Source organism: Ahaetulla prasina, chromosome 1 (genome assembly GCF_028640845.1).
Source record: "Ahaetulla prasina isolate Xishuangbanna chromosome 1, ASM2864084v1, whole genome shotgun sequence".
In the NCBI taxonomy this organism is placed as follows: Eukaryota; Metazoa; Chordata; class Lepidosauria; order Squamata; family Colubridae; genus Ahaetulla; species Ahaetulla prasina.
This window is the reverse complement of record NC_080539.1, coordinates 212062230-212078095: the sequence shown is the minus strand read 5'-3', so window position 1 is coordinate 212078095 and position 15866 is coordinate 212062230. Positions and strand designations below refer to the sequence as shown.

The 15866-nt window shown below is 36.3% G+C and overlaps 1 protein-coding gene across 1 annotated transcript in view; it reads right to left on the bottom strand.

The window, feature by feature from the left end:
* Positions 1 to 15866, bottom strand: part of ZNF385B (zinc finger protein 385B) — a 298732-nt gene that overhangs the window by 216707 nt on the left and 66159 nt on the right. Inside the window, exon 2 of the mRNA XM_058189529.1 lies at positions 14538 to 14574. The gene's annotated coding sequence lies outside the window, so the exon portion shown is untranslated. The remainder of the gene's footprint in view (positions 1 to 14537; positions 14575 to 15866) is intronic.

Sequence of the window (15866 nt, the reverse complement as noted above, 5' to 3'; positions counted from 1 at the left end):
CTTTAATGCAGCATAGGATTTTTCCTGGTTACTCAGATTGCATTAAATTGTCAAGATAAAATGAAGGAAGTAGAGGGAGCTGGGGAGGCTACAGGTTGAAGGAACAGATAGATAACAAGAAAAATAATCAATAGTACCAGCAGCTTCTACTCCTTTAAAATATTAAGTAAGCTTAAAAACCCAACTCAAAATTATGACAACAGGTTTCTGCTTCCACAATATTTTTTACTGTCTTCAAAATCAGCTCATAAGAAGCAGGAAACCTCTAAAGCAGATTCTGTCAATATGAGGGATACTGAAGGAGAGAAACTGCTTCTTCCAATTACTAGTTATGCTGATGGAAACACTCTACTGGATTTAATCTGTCCAGTAGAACATTTTGAATATTCAAAATGTTAATTTTCCCTAATGTAATTGTTCAAAAATTTATTTGCTTTTTCCTAGCTAAACAGAAATTCTTGCAAATCTCTTTCTTGAAATTCTCAATTGCTTTTAAATGAGAATAAATTGAGGCTTCCGGTGGTTTCGTTTTCCCCGAGGAGGACGCCTGGAATGGCGTCCCGAACTGAGATTCTGTAAAGCTGGTGAAACAGTGGGAGATCGGCTGTTAGCCAGCTTCAAAGCTTTTCTCTGGGTGAAAGAGATTAGCCAGAGCGGCTGGAGAGCGGTAGATTGCCCCAGGGGCTCTGCTTTCTTATGCAGAGTCTCGGAGGGCTGCCTGCATAACCCAGCCTCACTCCAGACTCGGCTCGATCCTGTTAATTAAGCAGGACAAGAGGAAAACGCCCACCTCTGCTCAATTGATTCCGTTTTGAATAACTTAAAGCAGACGGGGACAAATACAAGTGATCGATTACTGGGGAAGCAAGAAGAGAGCTGACTTCTACTCCTTTTTATAAGGGGAAAACTTTTTCTCACTTGAACTTAGTGAAGGAAGAAATGGCGTCTGAGAGGAAGTGGATTGGAGGCTGCTTGTGAGAGAAGTGAAGTTCGTCTTTGTGGATTTTAGCTGAATAGAAGCTTTCCAGAGGAGGCAAGGTGAAAGTTTTTATTTTACAACTTTAATTGGAGACTTTTTGAGACTTTGAGATTTTATAATTCTAATTAGAGACTTTACTTAAATTAAAATGGCTTCTAAGCCACCAAAAGTTCCCATGACGAGAAGGGGGTCTGAAACTAATTTAGAAGATATATTAAAGGAACAGAATAGAGTTTCTGAAGAGCGATTTAAAGAAATTATGAATAATATTCATGGTGTGAAGGATCAACTTAGGGAAGAAATTAAAGAGACTAATAAAAAAATTAGAGAAGATTTATTGATGGTTTTTCAAGGTTTGGCAAAAAATTTGGAAGTAATGGAGGATAAAGTGGAAGTAATTAGTCAAGCAAATCAGTATTTGGATAATAAAGTTGGAGAGCTTCAAAATAAAGTGGATAAAAATGAGGATCATGTGGTGGTATTGCAATATAGAGCGTTGGAGAAGGCTTTGAGAATCTTCAAGACCGGAAGGAAGAAGATCTTAAAAAAGTTATATCAGAAGCCTTAGCTGAAATGTTAGGCATGGACCCTCGAGAAGTTGATTTTCAAATTGATAAGGCATATAGGGTTAATTCTTGGGTAGCGAGGCAGAAAAGCTCCCAAGAGATATTGTAATTTATTTTTTAACTTCTACAATAAGAAATCAGATTTTGCAAGCTACATACCAAAAGAAATTGCAAATAGCAGAACAGGAGGTGTTGGTTTTGAAAGAGATCCCTGCTAAAATGTTAAAGGATAGAAGGGATTTTAGGTTTTTTACACAAGAGCTTAAGAAGCATCAGATTCAATATAGATGGGAGGTTCCAATTGGTTTAACAGTATTTTTTCAAGGCAGGAGATATCGAATTGATACTGAATTGAAAGCAAAAGATTTTCTTTTTAATGTATTGAAAGTGGATGTAGAAACAGTGGATAAAAGTCTTCAAGAGAAACAGAGTGGGGAAGCTGAAACTGCACCTGTGATATCAGTACCTCAAGAACAATCTCAAGAACAAAGAGTGACAAGGGGAGCTATTAGGCGTAAGGAGATGGAGGAACGACTTCAAAGACAGGAACGGGATTCTACTACTGAAGCTGTGGGAGGAGCCAAGCCGAAGAGTGAGGGTCTTCAGCTAATTGCTCAGAAGCTTCAAGAGGCCAGAGATGGCAAATAAATTTTTGACATGGAATGTTAATGGTTTAAATTCAGCACAGAAAAGAAGAAAAATATTCCATTATTTGAAACAATTTAAAAATGATGTGATATGTTTGCAAGAGACACATATAAAATTATCAGATCAGAAATATTTGATTAATTCAAATTAGGTAAACATTTTGTTTCTTCTGCTCGGAATAAGAAAAATGGTATAGTTATATATTTGAAGAAAAATATATCAAGTAAATTAATTGAAACGGATATTCAAGGAAGATATATTGCTATTGAATTGATTTTAGAAGGAAAAAAGACACTTGTGATTGGCATATATGCACCTAATCAACAACAAGAAAAATTTTATAAACTGTTACATGAAAAATTGACTTTTTGGGACTATAAAACATTTATTATATTAGGGGATTGGAATGATGTAATGGACACTAGAAGAGATAAAAGAACTCTTTCTAAGAAAATTCCTATGCATGCAAAATTGCCTAAATCTTTTTGATTTGATGGAAGATTTTGAGTTGAAAGATATATGGAGAAGGCAGAATTTTTGATGATAGAGATTATACTTATTTTTCGGACAGGCATCAATCTTTTCACGTATTGATTTTATATTAATTACCAATGACTTGCTTTCTAGGGTTAGGAAAACAAAGATATTTCCAAGGTGTTTAACTGATCATAGTCCGTATGGATGGAGTTGCAATATGAAGGTGGAAGAAGATCATGGAGAATAAATGAAAATTTGTTTAGATATGAGGATAATGTAAATCAATGTAAAAACAAATGAAAGAATTTTTGATTATAATTTGGGAAAGGGAACTCGATAGAAATGGTGTGGGACGCGAGCAAGGCCTTTATGAGAGGAAATTTGATATATATTAATAGTAGACAGAGGAGAAAACTACAAAAACAGCGAGGGATTTAGAAGAGGAAATTCAGAGGAAACAACAATTATTGGTATATAATCCACATGATTTAAAAACTACTGAAGCGATAAAGATATTACAGAGTCAATTTAATATGTTAATGGCAGATCAGGTGGCAACCAATATACAATATGCTAAACATAATACTTTTTGTAATGCCAATAAATCAGGGAGGTGGTTGGCTTATATGTTAAGGAAAAGACAGAAAGCACGTACTATTGAAGGAATTGAATACAAGGGTAAAGTGCGATTTCAACAGGATAAAATTAAAAAAGCTTTCTTGGAATATTATACAAATTTATATGCCAGAGATACAATATTGAATATGGATATTGATAAATATTTGAAAGAATATAAAGTTAAAGGTTTAACTAATGAACAAAGGGAAGAGTTGAATCGGCCTATAACTTCTGAGGAAATTATTTTGGTAATAAAGCAATTAAAAATAGGAAATCCCAGGCACAGATGGACTTACAGCAATATATTATAAAAAGTTACAGGATGAGATAGTTGGTCCACTTATGGAGTTATTTAATCAGATATTGATGGGAGGAGGAGTACCACCATCATGGAGGACTACTTTTATTTCATTGATACCAAAAGAGGATCAGGATTGTACTAAGCCTGGGAATTATAGACCGATTTCACTCTTGAATAATGATTATAAGATTTTGAAAAAATAATGGCAAATAGGTTAATGAAAATTGTACAACAAAGGATTCACACTGACCAGTCTGGTTTCATAAAAGGGAGACAAATGAGGAATAATGTTAGGCAGATAGTGAATTTATTGGAATATTTGGAAAAGAAAAATCAGATTCCGGCAGCGTTTATATTCTTGGATGCAGAGAAAGCTTTTGATCGTTTGCATTGGGAATTTTATTTAAATTAACAGACAAAATGCAATTTGGAAATGGTTTTATACGAATACTTAGGGCAATTTATGGAGAGCAAACAGCTCAGATAATAATTAATGGTAGTTTGACAGATAGTTTTAAAATTGCGAAAGGAACAAGGCAGGGTGTCCTTTATCACCTTTATTGTTTATTTTATCTTTGGAACCTTTATTGGATAAGATAAGAGAGTTAAGGAGATAGAGGTATTAGAATTAGAAGATATGAATATAAAGTTAGAGCATTTGCAGATGATTTGGTTGTTATGTTGACTCAGCCTATAAATTCAGTGTATATTTGTTGGAAGTAATTAATCAATATGGAAGGGTCTCAGGGTTTAAAGTGAATCAAAATAAAACAAAAGTGTTAACCAAAAATATGATTAAGAACCAGAAAGAAAAACTAGAGGAAATAACAGGATTTGAAATTGTAAAAAAGGTTAAATATTTAGGAGTCTTTCTTACTTCATCAAATGGAAAATTGTATAAGAATAATTATGATGTGTTATGGAAAAAAATTCAGAAGGAAATGAATACTTGGAAAAAATTACAATTATCTTTGTTAGGGAGAATAGCAGCTATAAAAATGAATGTTTTGCCTAAATTCTTGTTCTTGTTTCAGATGATACCAATAATTAAGAAAGATAAAAATTTGGATGAATGGCAGATTGGAATTAATAAATTTATATGGGAAGGAAAAAGCGAGAGTCAAAATGAAAATAATGCAAGATACACGGAAAGAGGAGGATTAACAATGCCTAATTTAAAACTGTATTATGAAGCAGTTGTTCTTTCGGTAATAAGTGATTGGTTTAATTTGACGGAGGAAAGGATTTTGAATATAGAAGGTTATGATTTATTATATGGTTGGCATGCATATTTATTGTATGATAAGAAAGTAGATAAAGCTTTTAAGAATCATGTGTTGAGAATTTCTCTTCTGCCTGTCTGGAAAAATATTATTATAAGTTAAATTATAAAATTCCTATATGGGTATGTCCTCGCACGCAGTAGAGAATATAAATATAGAACAGGAACAAGAAATGATTACTTATAAAGATCTTTTATACAATGAGAGGAAATTTACAACTAAAATCTTTGGATACATTAAAAGAAGAAGGGAGGAATTATACTTGGTTTCAATATGGACAGTTAAAGGCTAGATGGAAAGAAGATCAGAAAATTGGTATCATTCAAAATGAAGAAAATCTGGTTAAACAAATTAGAAATCAAACTCAGGGGCATATAAAGAGATTGTATACTGTGTTGATAGAAATAGATTCTGAAAGAGATTTAATAAAGGATTGTATGATAAAATGGGCACAGAATATTCAAGAACCAATAATGTTGGAAACATGGGAAAAATTTGGGTTAGAAATGTTAAATTTACGTAAGCGCAGAATTTAAGGGAAAATTTTTATAAGATGTTTTATAGATGGCATTTAGATCCTAAGAAATTATCATGTATGTATCCAGATATGCAAGCGAAATGTTGGAGATGTAATTGTGATGATGCTACATATTTTCATGTATGGTGGACTTGTAAGAAAATTAAGTCTTTCTGGATAAGAATCTGGTGGATTATGCAGAATGTTCTGAAGAAGAAGATAAAGTTCCTACCACAATTTTTCTTTTTGGGAATAACAACGGACTGTACAGTGATTGAGACTAAGTTGATTTTGAACTTAATAACAGCAGCACGACTGTTGATTGGACAATATTGGAAGAAAAAAGAATTACCCACAATAGAAGAATGGATATTGAAAGTTTCCAATTTGGCTGAGATGGCTAAAATCTCAGCCTTCTTGAAAGACAGTACTCAAGAAAAATATTTAAATGAATGGAAGAACTGGATTGATTATATTCAAAATAGATATCGGATTAAGAAATTTCGGATTGCTTTTGAATGAAGGATGTTATTTTTGATTTTAATGGAAGAAGTCAGGTTATGTGAGAGAGAAAGATTATAATTGTGTTAGATTTTAAAAAGTTTAATGTATGACTGTTTTGTTTAAGGAACTATACCTTGTGTTTGCTCCGGGAAGTCCGGGGGGGGGGGGTTTAGGAGGGAGGGGGGGGAGGGGGAAAAATTTAATTGTTGTAAAACTTTTTTAATAAAAAAAAAAAAAAAAGAGAATAAATTGCAAGAGTGTACAGTATGATTTTTCCTTAGTGGTTTAATGTAGTCAATGGCTAAGCATATAAGGAAACCTTGTAATGATGATAACAATGCTAGACAGGTAGTAGGGTTACATGAGGTCTATTTTGAGAAATGAATATTGAAAGATGTGAAAATGGCCGTGCATAAGGTCACACTACTGCCTACTTTGTAACATGGAAATGAAACTTAATATGCCAGGGAAAACAATTTTAATGTAGTGGGTATACTGTAAGGTACATAAGAATTGCAGTAAAACAAGAGATGGTCAAGAAAGGTTATGAATGAATCCCAGAATTATGAGATTAGAAGGGATCTTGAAGATATTCTAGTCCAATCCTTACCCATGACAGAGATTGTCAGACAATTGGCTGCCTAATTTTTGCTTTAAAACTTGAAAATGTCCCATGACAGAAGAGACTGTACCACTGTTTAATAACTCTTCCACTCAGAAAAGTCCTCCTTACTTCAAATTTGTATCTACCTCTGTAAACCTTTCATCCTCTGGTCTTCTCCTACCCTTAGTGCTACAGTGCCTGAGTGCTACATGCAACAAATCTACACTCCCTTCCCTGTGAAAACTTTTAGGAGACTACTATGATGGCTCCCTTTAGTTTTCTCTTCTTTTGGCTAAACAAATCCAATTTTTTTTAGTTGTTCTGCATAGGATTTAGTCTCCAAATCTCTCATCATCTTTGTTCTTCTTGAAAATCTTTCTAGGTTCTTAGCATCATTCTTATATTGTGACAACCAGAACTTGACAAAGTATTGTAGATGCAGCCTGACTAGTACCACATAAGAGCAAAATTAATCACTGCCTATGATCTTGATATGATATCTGTTGATGGAACCAAATACTGTACTGTTTTTTTTCACAGCAGAAACATATTTTGGGATCAGTCTTAATTTGTGGTTTACAAATCCTTCTTGTAAGTACTACTGTTGAGCCAGGTACTGCCTATCCTGTGCCTTACTATTGAACTACATACTGCAAGATAGGGCCAATGTTCAAGAGTGTTAGGATCTTTTTGAACCTAGAACAATTTTGATGTGTTAGCAATCTTCCCCACTTTTATTTGTCAGCAGAACTGATGGCCAGCCCTTCTATACACTCATCTAAGTTATTTATAAAACAGGTAAAGCATGTAAGAAGTGTCTCTTTATTAAACTAGTGGCAAAACCAAACAGAGAAGTAATAAATAGAAAGTACAACTAGATGCTAAAATAAGAACAAATCTATAAAATTAACTTTAAAAGATGGGTGTCCTCCGGGTAACAGTGATGTTGCCAGCTAATCCTTTCAACTCAGAAGTGCCTTAAATGGTGCCTTGAACATAAATGGGATTTTAAGACAACTGATGAAAGAATTGCTAAGAATCTAAGCAACAATGAAACTTACTAAAAATGAAAGAACTACTAAAGAAAATTTGCAAAACAAAAAAAAAATCTTTGAACATTCAAATAAACAAGTGCCCAAATTATTGCATTCAAGATCAGAAATCACAAAATAATTGGTAGCTTTTTAAAATAAGCTGCCAATATACTCAGAAAATAAGTATATTCCAAAACTAATACTAATGAAAGTCCACAATCTTGTGCTAATCCCAACCCCTAACCTTTATGTAATGGGGATTTTGTTCATACATTCAATTAAAAAGTCACCAGGTAGACAAGTTGTTCTTTTTTTAAAAAAACAACAACAACTATCTGTCAAGAGAGTTTAATTAGTAATATTCTTGGTGCCAATTGTACAACGGTTTTTCCCTACTTGAGATTCCAAGAATCTAATGCAAGTATTCAAACTGTCCCATCTTGGACTTACGTTTGGTCCCTTAGTTTAGATATGTTCTTTTGATTTGTTTAAGAGTGTTACCAATATCTACAGTTCTTGTTTGAAAAAAAGAGAGACCCCAGTGGATTGCCTTCAAACCTTTGATAGGCAAACAGACAAAACTGCCTGTTTCAGGAATTGGCTCGAAGGTCTTTCTCTCCTCATTTTGAAAGTACTCCAAAGTATTGCGCAAACATGATCTAGCAGTGGAAAATCCCCACTGTAGAGCTGGAAATATCTTCCTTGGTTTCACTGAGGCCCCCTGTTATTCTTTAGTTCTGGTAATGAAAGGGCTTTCCAATTTCTAATGTAGATATACCTCTCTCTGTGTATGTTTATTCACATATACCGATATATGAATGGCAGGACAATTTTTTTTTTAATTTATTTGTTATTATTTATTCATATGGCAATGACTCTGGTTACAAGGATTACAATGTTCAAGAATTAAAACCAACAAGAGAAACCAACAATCCAAATCAGTGGTCACCAATCGGTGGTCCGTGAGAAAATTTTGGTTGTCCGCAGAGAAATCATTGCATTTCTCTCGAGGAGCCCAGCCAAGGTTTCCTCCACCGCTTGCACTTCAGCGCTTTGATTCCCAGGGACCAGATGAGGTCCTTCAGACAGTTAGCTTAGCCGCCTGTTAGCGGAGAGAAGCAGCCAGAATCAACCCTGCTGTCCATTGCAGATGCTAGATCGCCCCTCTGCAAACTCTCATCTCTCAAGGAGTGCTCGCTGAAGCGGCACGGGAAATTTTGGCTGGGCTCCTTGAGAGACGAGAGTTTGCAGGGGGCTAATCTAGCGTCTGCAATGGACAGCAAAGCCAGGGTTGACTCCGACTGCTTCTCCCTGCTGTAGTGCTTCCTGGACATGGTGTACCGCTCCGAGCCCCAAGCACTCTAAACCTCAAGCACCCCCTCATCAGTCCCCTGCAGCAGCTCCCCTCCAGCCGGCAAGTCGAACCCAGCGCCGGCTCTCGTATGCCAAGCTGAGCCCTTCATCTACTTCAAGCCATCCCCCATCGGGGGACCCCATAAAGCCCTCTCCACCCCTTCCATCCTTCTGCCCCCAGCCAGCCTTTTGGATGAGGTGGAAATACTGGATCTTCAGAGGTTGGATGGCTATGACCGGGAAGAAAAGGAAGAAGAGCAACAGCTATTCCAGGAGGAGGAGGAAACCTCCTCCTCCTCCTCCTGCTCCTGGAGGTATCTTTGAGGTATCTGCCCGACTTTTCCCCACAAAGCCGACTGGCTCTTTCTCCTTCTTTCCCTGTGGCTCTTTCTGGGGGAAAAAAAGACCCCTTACTCTCTTTGTACCCAGCTGGGGCTTTCCAAAGCTGGCTTTTCCAGCATTAGCTGCCCAAATCCCCTCTGACTGTAATTTTTTTAAATTATTATTATTTACATCAGCCGTCCCTTTCCGTACTTCTCCGTTTTTTTCATTGATTTTTTCCCCCAATCATTACTTTCCCAAATCCTCCATTTGCTTCCAACCTGCTTTTTTTGCCTGTGTGATTTAAAAACAAAGATTTAGAAACATCAGGCTTTAAAGACTCCTCTTTGTATTGGATTGGTGGATAAAGTCCCAGGCATGAATATGCCTATACATTTAAAATGGGAATGAGTAGAAATTCTTAAAAGAAATTTAGCATGAAGCGAGGGAACTGAGATTTGTTAACTTTGCTTTCTTTGCTGCATTGCCTCGATTATGTTGTGCAAAAAATAATAATGGTACACCGGTTAAGATTCTAGGTTGATGCTGATTAAATTTAAAATAGGTCATTATGAACAGTGTACTGTAATGTAGGGAAGAAATGATAAAATGGAAAAAAGCTGTAGTACTCCCCGGATGCGGTTTACCACTCTGAGCCCCAAGTGGCAGGAGACAAGGACTGCCTTGGTGCCACCAGCTGGTGCAAATATACCATGGCGAAGGCAGAATGCTGATGTCATGCAAATGCAAGTAGCACTTCGCTGCCGCACCTTCCAGCCATCGCCACCGCCACTTCAGCCTGCTTGGGCCGCCCACCCCACTGTAACAGCACCATTATCTTGTTCCGGCCAGCAAGGGCTGCTCTCCTTTTTGCATGTTGCACCACTTGCAAAAGTTGCACATTGCACATGTCATCCCCTATGGCGGAGATTTCCAGCCCCACCACAGCCTGGTCCCATATTCCAGAGCTGTGGTAGTCACAAGACTGGCCCTTTGGTCATCCCAGAGCAGGTCCTCCACCCAGATAGACCGGCCTGCCAGGGAGCAGGTAGATCCCCTGGAGGCCGGTGCACCAGAGTGGAGGAGCTGCTCCAGGATGACCAAAGGACTAGTCCTGTGACTACCACAGCTCTGGAATAAGGGACCGACTTTCCCACCAATGTCAGCAAACCACCATCAATCTGCCGGTCTTCGTTTTCCTTCAGTCAGATTGACCAAGCTTCTTGAGAGAAGGAACACAAAAGAGGTTTCCAGGCTATGTGTCTGGACCAGGCACTTTCTCTCGGACCTCCCACCTGAAGGCCTTGCAGAAGCAGACGGGCCCAAAAGGTGGCTGAGCCTCCCCCCAGTGGTCCACGGGATTTAAAATTATGAGTTTGGTGGTCCCTGAGGTCCAAAAGGTTGGAGACCCCTGATCCAAATAACAAATGTCCAAAGTCACAAGTATCATTTCAATTACTTAAAAGAACAATAAATACCAACACGAAGGAGAGCTCATTCACTCTTCCAAGTCAAACATCTGAGGGAACAGTCAGCTTTTAAAGCCTTAAAAAAGCTAGCCAGGTTGGGTGATTTGGATTTCCAGAGAGATACTGTTCTAAAAGGCAGGCAGTGCAACAGAAAAAACATGCATGACTTCTGAGTAGTTGTTAGTTCTTGTGAGGCAAACAGAAACAACTGGAAGCAGGCAGTCCTTTGAAAAGTGTGGTCCAGTGCCATGTAGTGAGTACCAGGAACATCAAAATCAGGAAGTTAATAACAGTGAAAAATACTAAGAATACCAAAACGTAGGATGGAAGTTCAAGCATATCATAATCTTAATTTCAACCATTTCTTTTATCATTCATTTTTTTATGGAAGCTTTGTGCTGCCAAGACAGCAGCCCATCAGTTAAGAATCTTTAAATGCTATAAGTCCCTCAAAGGCATGATATAATATTTCAGCTAATCAGATTAAGTGCTACCAAGTAACTTTTTATTCATAAGGATAATGGTGCCAGAAATTTGCTCATCTACCCTCATAAAAAGTTCTGAAGTCAAATTTTCAGTGATCCCAGTTAGTTTATATAAATCCTCTGCCTTAACAAGATAATCTAAAGCAAAAACACACACGCACACACAACTGTGATATAATATAAAGATATAATGATAATGTATTCTATAAAATTAAAAAAAATCATGATTTGTTCCTATATTTTTTTTTATTGAAAAAGTTTTAAAAAAAACAAAGACATTTTCACCCCTTTTCCCCCCCCCTCCCAAAAACCCCTTCCCCTCCTTCCCCCGGCTTCCCGGGTCAATCACAAGGTATTGTTATACATAAACCAAACATAGAATAAAATTTTCCCTTCCAATCCAATTAACCTCATCCAAAGCTTTTCATCTCCCAACCCCCTCCCCATTAAATAAAATAACTTTCTAATTATTCAAAGGCAATCTGATATTTCTTAATCTGATATCTGTTTTGTATATAATCAATCCATTTTTTCCATTCAATTAAATATCTTTCCTGCGTATTGTCTTTTAAAAAAGCTGAGATTTTAGCCATCTCAGCCAAATTAATGACTTTCAGTATCCATTCTTCTATTGTAGGTACCTCTTCTTTCTTCCAATATTGTCCAATCAACAGTCTTGCTGCTGTTATTAAATTCAGAATCAGTTTAGTCTCAATCCCTGTACAATCCGTTATGATTCCCAAAAGGAAAAATTGTGGCAGGAACTTTATCTTCTTCTTCAATACATTTTGAATAATCCACCAAATTCTTATCCAAAAGGCCTTAATTTTCTTGCAAGTCCACCAAATATGAAAATATGTAGCGTCATCACAATCACACCTCCAACATTTCGCTTGGATATTAGGATACATACATGATAATTTTTTGGGATCTAAGTGCCATCTATAAAACATCTTATAAAAATTTTCCCTTAAATTCTGTGCTTGTGTAAACTTAACATTTCTAACCCAGATTTTCTCCCATGTTTCCAACATTATTGGTTCCTGAATATTCTGTGCCCATTTTATCATACAGTCCTTTACCAAATCCTTTTCCGAATCTATTTCAAGCAACACATTATACAATCTCTTTATATGCTCCTGGGTCTGATTTCTAATTTGCTTTATTAAATTTTCCTCCCTTTGCATTATACCAATTTTTTGATCTTCTTTCCATCTAGCACTTATTTGCCCATATTGAAACCAAGTATAATTCCTCCCTTCTTCATTTAATACCTGTAATGATTTTAATTGCAATCTACCTCCTTCAGCATACAAAAGTTCTTTATAAGTAATCATTTCCTGTTTCTGTTCTATATTTATATTCTCTATTGCATGTCTAGGGCTCGCCCATATAGGAATCTTGTAATCTAATTTATAAGAATATTTTTTCCAGACCCGCAAAAGAGCACTTCTCAACACATGATTCTTAAAAGCCCTATCCACTTTTATGATTTGTTCCTATATTAAATCTGCAGAAAACTGCTTCATTGCTTTGGTTGATATTATAGTGTGTGTTATTTTTTTTTCACAACAGAAAGTCACAGATACTGTCAGGTTAGGAACCTATGAGCAAAGTTGACACTGATTCATGTCAATTTAGTAGAATGGTTGAAAAATTAAACCAATGCCCTACAGATGTTTTGAATTTCAATAGCTATTACTCCCAGCCAATACAAACAATGCTACACAGTTGTGGCAGTTTAGTGCAAATTCTTTGAAGTAGGCCAGGCTGCCTATTCATGTGTTAAAAAAAGCAAATATTTACCATACACTTATGATGCTTCTCTAAACAGGAACTAACTTATAGTTTTAGGCAGCATTGGGCCATAGCTGCTCCTCTCTATTATAGATATTAAAAGGCTAGTAATTCTCACTTGATCAAATATTTTATTCCTGTTCAACTCTTTGAACCTCACTAGCTGTATACAGCCTGTTGGAAAGTGAATTACATATGATGACATTGCTTTGTATACTGTAAGGTTTTAGACCTTAACATTTATACACACTCCAACTTCCTAGTTTCTTGCTTGTTCATCTGCCTTAAAATATTTTGATTACATATTTTGATTACTGGAAATTTTTAAGAAAATGTTGGATAACCATCTGACTGAGATGGTGTAGGGTTTCCTGCCTGGGCAGGGGGTTGGACTAGAAGGCCTCCAAGGTCCCTTCCAACTCTGATGTTATGTTATGTTATGTTATAACAGTAATAGATATTGATTGTTTCCACAATTCTCACAAAACTTTGCCAATGGCCATGCTAATTGAGCTGAGGAGTCTAAAACATCTGGAGAGTGTCAGATGTCCCATGCATTAAGAACTCTTTTTAATTTTCTTAAGAATTCCCAAATAATTAGCAGCAATAATGTTTCAGAATAAAAACAAATTAATCTTCAGGAATAATCAATTTATTACAGCATAAATTCTTCTGATTCACAGATGCAGTTGAAAATTATAATACATTCGTTGATCTTTATAGGTGCCACCAAACTTTTTAGTTTAAATTTCTTATTGGATTTTGAATAACTTTCTTTTAAAAAAAACATAAAATATATAGTAGCAACAGTGCTGGACAGGTGATATTGGAGTTTACCACATCAGGTTGGAAAAGTTATAAAATTAAGAGCAGGTATGCTCTTTATCTTTTTTTATGTTACTTTGATGAATTGGCTGGAATCATCTAGAAAACACTGATATATGCCAAAGCTGTATTACAGAGGCGAGGTGGCGCAGTGGTTAGAGTGCAGCACTGCAGGCTACTTCAGCTGACTGCTAGTTGTAATTTGGCAGTTCAAATCTCACTGGCTCAAGGTTGACTCAGCCTTCCATCCTTCTGAGGTCAATAAAATGAGGACCCAGATTGTTGGGGGCAATATGCTGACTCTGTAAAACCGCTTAGAGAGGGCTGTAAAAACACTTGAAGCAGTATATAAGTCTAAGTGCTATTGCTATTCCTGAAGTCTTTTGTTTGGGAATTTGGGCCATTCAAAAGTTGCTGGGGGGTTTTATAAGAGATTGCTCACCTCCTTTTTAGTGTTGTGAAGACATTACAAATCTAATACTCTGTATCTGACACTAAACAAAATTGATGCATCTTCCCTGATAACCTATGTTATCATTTCATGAGAAATAACCTGATTTATAGAGAACATGGTTTGAACCATCCAGGGTAACAAGTTCTACTGGGTTAGCACATTGCTGTTGAGTAGGATATGCCGAATGCCTTTTGTGCACAAAGTCTAACAATGCTGACAGCAATACTTGAGGGCTTCTTATTTTCCTCAAGAAAATGATGAAAATATTTCTTATGTTATATATAAAGGTTATGATTCTTTACCTTGTTAGATAGCAGATGGCTTCAGACAGCAGGAATACTGCATGGACAGAAAAAGATTAAAAGTTAGAAAAGTTATAAATTTTATTAGAAACTGTTCACGAAACTGATGCTTACATAAACAATAATACAGATATTCTTTTATTTTGAAGTTATGGTTAAAAAGCAGCCTTTCTCCCCTCCCCCCAATGGATTGTAATACTGGAGTCTGGAAAGGGCTGCCTCTGCTTTTCAGAAGCAGATTTATGACTTCTGTGGTACTTCTTTACTTAATAGGCATTATGCACAAAAAAAGCCTTCCTCCTACAATGTAAATTATTGACAGAATTTTACACTGGATTTTTTAGAAAGGATTTGAATCTCATCTCAGCGAGCATTTGAGTGTCAGAAAATCAACAGAGATTTTTGATTCCTATATATCTGTGAAGGCTAATCTTTTCCAGACCGAGTGCCAAAAATGGAAATGCACGTGTGCGTGCCCGAACCCCCAAAATGCAATGCGTCCCACCCCCCACGCATGAACCTAAAACCTCTTTTAAAGATTTGGCAACTGACAACTATAACATTAACTTGTCAGTGTTGTTTAGGTGCCTGTATGTGAAATAGCAACTTCTTCCACAGAGATGGAGATGATATGTTTTTTCAATGGTGACCCACAGATAATTGAACAGTCTCCTCAATCTACTTTAAGCAAAGTTATTTTAAATGGCAAGTGTTGTGCCTAAAGATGTTTCATTATCTGTGTTTCTATACTGGTTGTTTTTTGCTACATTTTTAAATACGTTATTGTTCTTAGCCTACTAATTGAAAGCCTGGAAAAGTGTATAAAAGATGAAAGATAAATCCATTAACAAATTATGGTACAAGGCTTTAATTGTCAAGGCATAGATAAAATAAAAAGCTAGGGGAAGGAGAAGACAGACACAGGAGTTAGAAAGATGACAAATGTTTTCAAACTATCTGAATGTTTGGAGAATGAGGCTTTTTCCACAGAGGAAAAAATGGCAGATTGAGCTGAAGAAGGGTAGAGAGTATATTAAAAAAAAGCATCATTAAAAACAAACAATCCCTCAAACCTTGTTGATTCCTTGTTGTTTTGCACCTGAAACAATACAAATGTATACATTTTGTATGAATACAAAATGTAACCAAGTAATGAAATAGTTAATACTAAAAATGTAAAATGACTAAATTTGATGGCTCCTGAATTTTACAGTCAAACTAGATCAGAGATGCTCAACTTTCTGGGCATGGCATCTCAAAAAATTCAGAAAGGGGGTGTTGATCTTACCTGATACGCACCTTCTCGTTGGGTGAAAACAGCATCCAGAA